Genomic DNA, 7362 nt, shown 5'->3' with positions numbered 1-7362 from the left:
TGAATCTCCCCACACACAAAAATATATTGTTTTCTCTCTACTCACCTGAACGCTCTTTTTCTCTTCTGAGGTTAATATTCAAAGTCTCATGGAAATACGTGACACTGTCATGTCATTTAATGTATTCATTCAGGATCTAGGACAGGTCATTTAGAAATTCTCGTGCCAAAAAGCAAACATTTCTAACAATATGACTTTTGACAATTCACGGAAATATTTAATGCAGGTGCGCTGCTCTGTAGGCAAACCGCGACAGAAAAAAGGTAGCTGCTTCATCTCTTCTTCTTAGAATGAGTTTGAAATTTGTGCTTTATGGCACGAAAAATGTACGTGTCCCAGATCACGAATTAATGGATTAAATGACGTGATGTGACAGTGTCACATATTTCTGTGAGACTGGGTTGTAATATTGATGTCCTAAATAAGGCAATGCAAGGCAAGGCAACTTGATTTATATTGCACTTTTCATACAAGATGCAGACACAAAGTGCTTCATATAGAAGCATCGTCGTACAATAAAATTAAAACCACAATTGTATGGTGCTCTTTTCTTACTCCGTCTGCAAATAATGAGATGAAAGGTCCAAGAGTCAATACTCTAGTTGTTCTTAACGGATGATGCAGAGGCTGTAAGCCTCTGTCAAGGCTGATGACCGCAAGTGGACCCAATCAGCAATCAGGTGGAACCAGCCTCCATGTGCATCAGTCTGCACTCTGTCCTGTTGCTCTCTTTCAGCCTCGCTTACGGACTGTTGTCCAGGACTGAGAGCTCTGCCAGTGCACTTTGTTCTAGAGAAGGGTTTTCTCCGGTGTTTGTGTAGAGAGGTAGGTTAGTCTAGCCTGCAGGTCTTAGTTTGGGAGTTGTTAGTGGGGATCATTCTGGTTGTTTTGGCCTTGGCTCCCCTGAAGATATTTGGGACCTAATCAACCTTTCTTTGATCAGTGTCTGGTTGTCAAGCGTCATTTTGATCCCTTTCTGCTGACCTCCCTACTGTGTGTCTCCATGTAGGTCGTAACACTAAGGACGGGCCCCACAGTGGAGCAGGGCCTAAAGACGGGCCCCACAGTGGAGGAGGGCCTAAGGACGGGCCCCACAGTGGAGCAGGGCCTAAGGACGGGCCCCACAGTGGAGCAGGGCCTAAGGACGGGCCCCACAGGCCTGGAAGGAGCAGGGCCTAAGGACGGGCCCCACAGTGGAGCAGGGCCTAAGGACGGGCCCCAGAGGACTGGAAGGAGCAGGGCCTAAGGACGGGCCCCACAGTGGAGCAGGGCCTAAGGACGGGCCCCACAGTGGAGCAGGGCCTAAGGACGGGCCCCACAGTGGAGCAGGGCCTAAGGACGGGCCCCACAGGACTGGAAGGAGCAGGGCCTAAGGACGGGCCCCACAGGACTGGAAGGAGCGCAGGCCACAGGGCCCAGGCTGTGGTGTTGCATTGTTGACACTAATTCTGCTTGATTGCGTTTGGCTGATAAATGGGCGAGTGCTCCCTGTAGGCTAAAGTACTATCTCTCCCAGACGGACATCCCACATCTACCGCCGCTATTTGATGTCTGTGTGTGTGTGTGTGTGTGTGTGTGTGTGTGTGTGTCTGTGTGTCTGTGTGTCTGTGTGTGTGTGTGTGTGTGTGTGTGTGTGTGTGTGTGTGTGTGTGTGTGTGTGTGCGTGTGTGTGTGTGCGTGCGTGCGTGCGTGCGTGCGTGCGTGCGCGTGCGCGTGCGCGTGCGCGTGCGCGTGTGCGTGTGTGTGTGTGTGCGCTCGGAGCCCGGCTGAGCTCCATTGCAGGTGAATACACTCAGAGGGGGAGGGGCCAGCCTCACTCTATCCCCCGCTGACGGGTGCACGGGGGACACACACACATACATGTATGTGCGTACAGAAACACCACAGAGTGGCCCTATGTGTGTGTAATGGAGGCGGCCTCAGTGGACGAACACGCCCCTCTTAAGGGATTCAGGGCTCTGGGCGTCCCTAACCCTAACCCTAACCCTAACAGGACCCAGGGTGTCCACGCCCAGTGATTCAGTCTGTTCATACCACTGGACTACTGCTGAGGTAGGGACCTGTCTCACTGTCTCCTGCTCAGGCTCCCAAAGTACAAATATAATATTTTATATATTTTATATAAATAAAATAAAACTTTGGCCAAAAAATGATTTTAAGGGGGTGGAGGAGTTAAGGGGGCTCCGGAGCTAAGGGGAGTGGTGGAGTTACGGGGGGCTAAGTTAATCAGGGCCTGCAGACGTTACCACAGGACCCATTAGTCCTGCAGCAGGAAGGGGCAGGTCCTCGGCACAGCAGAGGTGTGCCCCAACCGCCTCCCCTCCTCGTTAATTAATCAGCTTTATCAATTATCTGAACTGAAAGTGAGCACACTTTGGTTTCCCTGAAGGGAATCCCAATGGTTTGTCTGTGATATTATATTAACCAAAGCTGTTTTATTGTGTAAGAGAATGAGATCATGATGAGGGCAGCTTAATGACTGATCACACTGAACACTTTAACCGCTAAGGGAGGCTCTTTTTTCGGATGTCTTCAATAAGAACGTAATGTTTTTGGTTTAGAAGTAGATGTTCCTTTTCCGTAATTTTTTGGAGGTTGTCGACATCAATGAATGATCAAAAGGCACAAGGTTCTTCTCTTGCTTTAAGAAGTGTCCAGCATTCAGCAGATTTTATACCTTTGGTCACAGTCCAGGCAAACGGCGACAAAAGTGTAACAAAGACACAGAGATGGTCTGTTGCTTTGTTCACCCAGAATCCATCCTTACATGGACTCACCAATCGTATGTCCCCCTTAAACATCTACAGTATATCAAGTATTGTCACTTTGGAGGGTTCCATTGAAGCCGAACATCGATAAGGCCTCCGTGCAACAGTAGACAAGCCATTCAACTCTCTCCCTTCCTCAACACTTGGAGAGATATGGCGATTGTAACATACAAGTTTTACCTACACATTGAAATTCAACAGTTTTTGTATTTAACTGTGACTAAGGCCTTTCTCTCAGAATGACGTTGGCACGTTTAAAACATTGAAGTCACGCTGAATTGGCCATGAAATCATGCAGCACTGAATCACAGATGAGGCCAAGATAACGGTCTGGTTTGATGGCTGTGATGCGGATGACCCCTGCTCGCTCGCCTTATTATCTCCTCTCCTCTGATGAAGCAACACTCTGTCTTCCTCCAGGGAGGCACGCTATGTTTGATGGGACTTTTATGCAGCATATGTATATTTGATAACCAGCTAAGATATTAATATTCACCAAAAAAAGTCCAGAAATGATTTAGCTCCTCATAAAAACTAAGAAGAAGGCAGATCCGAAAGACACCACCTCTGAATATAAGAGTGGACTCATGGCTGAAGCTCATCCGTCCGATGTCAGTACAGAATCACTATCATCGTGTTACAGAGGGTCATTGGTACCCAGCGGTCGCAGAGCCTCAGAGATCAGCCCAACAAGAGGAGAAGGGTCTGAACCGTTGGATGTGGTCACTGCTGGGGTAGGGTCTGCGGCCTCGATTCAGACTCCAGGATTTAGAAAACGGCTTCAACATCCATCTTGTTGCAACAACACATAGCTAATAAACCAACCAGAGAGAGGTTTGGGATATTCTGGATGTATGATTTGGTATAAGAGATGACGATTCAGCCTGGCCTTTGTTGGCCACCCTGAGGCGAAAGAATGAATCCCATATATCAGACCCTCCAACAACACAATGAAGCAAGGTAAACTCATAGGGGAGCTTGTTTACTGATTACACTGGAAAGGTTTGGTGGTGATTAGCTCCATTAAAATACAATTGATTTGGAAGTTCATAGTACCAATACAGTGATTGGATAGTAAATGATGTGTTTTACCGTGACCTATTTAGTGGCTAATACCATTAAAAACCATACAAACATCCAACAGTTCTCAGTGCATTGAGCTAAAGGTTAGCTCAGTGCATTGTGCTATAGGTTGCCTCATTGCATTAAGCTACAGGTTAGCTCAGTGCATTGAGCTACGGGTTAGCTCATTGCATTGAGCTATAGGTTGCCTCAGTGCATTGAGGTATAGGTTACCCCCATACAATGAGCTATAGGTTAGCTCTGTGCATTGAGCTATATGATGGCTCAGTGCATAGAGCTATAGGTTAGCTCAGGCCATTGAGCTATAGTATAGCTCAGGCCATTGAGCTATAGTATAGCTCAGTGCATTGAGCTATAGGTTAGCTCAGGCCATTGAGCTATAGTATAGCTCAGTGCATAGAGCTATAGGTTAGCTCAGGCCATTGAGCTATAGGCTTGCTTGTATGCTGCAAGTTTGATTTTGCATTTGTTAGAGTCAAATAATCGTAGCAGGTCTGGCCTATGTACACTAAGACGATGTACACGTGATAATAGGCTGACTTTGTTTCCAGCGAAATATTTGCAAAAAGGTTTTCAGTAATGCATAATAGATAATGTTTCCGTACTGCACAGTGTTCTTGCAGCAAAGTAAAGCTCACAACGTTGATCTATTAGAGTATTGTTGCATTTTGCATTTTTAATATCATGTTTATGAAAAGTTTTGGCAGAAAGACCTACAGACAGCAGCACTGGGAGTGCAGCTCTGTCTTAGAGTTCAGCTCAAAATAACCGTTCACATACAGAATACAAACAAATGGAGCACTAACCAACCCATGTGAACTGGATCGCCAGACCTTTAGGATCACTCACCAACCCATATGGGTGAGGGTTAGGGTTAGTGGGCCACCACTAAAGGCAGTTACCACCACTGAGGCAGAGTGCTGGAGGAAGTGGTCCTGTCATCAGAATCATGTTCAGTGCTCAGCACAGAATCCCCCTCTTCCAGTACATGCTGACAGGAGCCGATGAACACAGAATGTTCAATGAGACCTAGAAAGGCAGGCCTTAGCGCTAATACAGATACTAATCACTTACTAGAGGGATCGGGACTTCTGATTGGCTGAGAGTTAATTGGTGCAGGAGATCCAAGAAGAGAAGAAGGAAGAGGAAGGAAGCATGAAGCAGCTTTGAGCTCCACTATAGTGCTATATATACATACACAATAGAGCTAAATATATACACTATAGTGCTATGTATATACACTATATATATATATATATATATATATATATATATATATATGTAGTGGGCCAGTGGGTGTGGGGCTTCCACGCTACCAAGTCGGATAGATAAACTGACACAACACAGAGAGCACTTCCAGTGCAGAATGGTTTATTCATCTCGCAAACCAAACCAGGGCGGCAGAAGGGTCGTCCTCCTCTTCTATGATACAGTCCAACACCTTCCACCTATCTCTTTCCCTCAGGCCGTTCCGTGCTTCCAGGCGATCACACAGATCCTGCCTGTCCTGTGCTAGCTCTAGCCCTAGACCTAGACCTAGACCTAGCCCTAGACCTAGCCCTAGCCCTAGACCTAGACCTAGCCCTAGACCTAGACCTAGACCTAGACCTAGCCCTAGCCCTAGCGCCAGCTCTAGCCCTAGCCCTAGCCCTAGACCTAGACCTAGACCTAGCCCTAGACCTAGCCCTAGCCCTAGCCCTAGCCCTAGCCCTAGCCCTAGCCCTAGACCTAGCCCTAGCCCTAGCCCTAGCCCTAGACCTAGACCTAGCGCGAGCCCTAGCCCTAGCCCTAACCCTAGCGCCAGCTCTATATATATATATATATATATATATATATATTCTATAGAGATAAACTATAGAGCTATATATACACTATAGAGTAATATACATACACTATAGAGCTATATATACATGCATGAAAGAGATATATACACTATAGAGCTATACGCTATAGAGATACCCTATAGAGCTTTGATGAGGCTGAACCAGAATCTAAGATGTAGAATGTTGCCCGTTGTACTTGTTTTCTTTCTCTACAGGGAGATCCCCAGCGCATCCACCACGTCGGGCTCGGTGAGGAGGGATAATTTGGTGTTAAATTACTTTTCCCTCTAAAATGGCTTTTCACAAGCACTGGGTTGAGAAATGTGTAGGTTTAAGAAGCACACAAGGGATTGGTGTCAGGGAATTGTTTCCACTGATTTAGCAGTTCTGTTGTTGTTGTTGTTGTTGTTGGGTGTTTGCGACGGTAACGCGCGTGTGCCGGGCATTCCGCTACAAAGGAGGTTTTCTGAGAGGCAGAGGGACAGAACACAGGACTCGAGTGTTTTAATGAAGCCACAGTCGACTCACAGCTCGGGAAACCAGAGCCTCTCACCGGAGCAGCGCTGGCATAACACGTGGTAGTGAGGAATGTGGGGCACTGAAGGAGCGTCACAGTCCCAGGCATGGAGCTCGCTCTAACCTGCATCCCTTGGTTATCCTTTTCTCGCGGGTTGATTGATAAAAACAGCTGATCAACAAGCTGCCGACGTGACAGAGACCATAGCCTACAGAACTGCTACTGGGCCAACATGGGAAGGAGTGCATAGATAAACATTAATGTTCCTTAGTGAGGGTAAGGTGACATCAAGCTGACATCAACATCTGTTTCAACTTTTGAAACATTTATTAGCGAGCAATATTATAAAGTTTCAAACAAGTTATTCCTACTGTAGCTGGTTCCTGAGGCGAGCAGCCTCTCACCTCAGAGCTACAGGGCCAGGTCTGTGATGGGGTCCAGACTCACTGAAGGGGCAGTGGGGTCCAGACTCACTGAAAGGCCCGTGGGGTCCAGACTCACTGAAGGGGCAGTGGGGTCCAGACTCACTGAAGGGGCAGTGGGGTCCAGACTCACTGAAGGGGCAGTGGGGTCCAGACTCACTGAAGGGGCAGTGGGGTCCAGACTCACTGAAGGGGCAGTGGGGTCCAGACTCACTGAAGGGGCAGTGGGGTCCAGACTCACTGAAGGGGCAGTGGGGTCCAGACTCACTGAAGGGGCAGTGGGGTCTAGACTCACTGAAGGGGCAGTGGGGTCCAGACTCACTGAAGGGGCCGTGGGGTCCAGACTCACTAAAGGGTGATGGGGTCCAGACTCACTGAAGGGGCAGTGGGGTCCAGACTCACTGAAGGGGCAGTGGGGTCCAGACTCACTGAAGGGTGATGGGGTCCAGACTCACTGAAGGGGTGATGGGGTCCAGACTCACTGAAGGGTGATGGGGTCTAGACTCACTAAAGGGACCGTGGGGTCCAGACTCACTGAAGGGTGATGGGGTCTAGACTCACTGAAGGGTGATGGGGTCCAGACTCACTGAAGGGTGATGGGGTCTAGACTCACTGAAGGGTGTGGGGTCCAGACTCACTGAAGGGTGATGGGGTCCAGACTCACTGAAGGGTGATGGGGTCTAGACTCACTGAAGGGTGATGGGGTCCAGACTCACTGAAGGGGTGATGGGGTCTAGACTCACTGAAGG

This window comes from Gadus chalcogrammus, chromosome 14, assembly GCF_026213295.1.
Source record: "Gadus chalcogrammus isolate NIFS_2021 chromosome 14, NIFS_Gcha_1.0, whole genome shotgun sequence".
NCBI classification, from domain to species: domain Eukaryota; kingdom Metazoa; phylum Chordata; class Actinopteri; order Gadiformes; family Gadidae; genus Gadus; species Gadus chalcogrammus.
Note: the sequence above shows the minus strand (reverse complement) of the source record.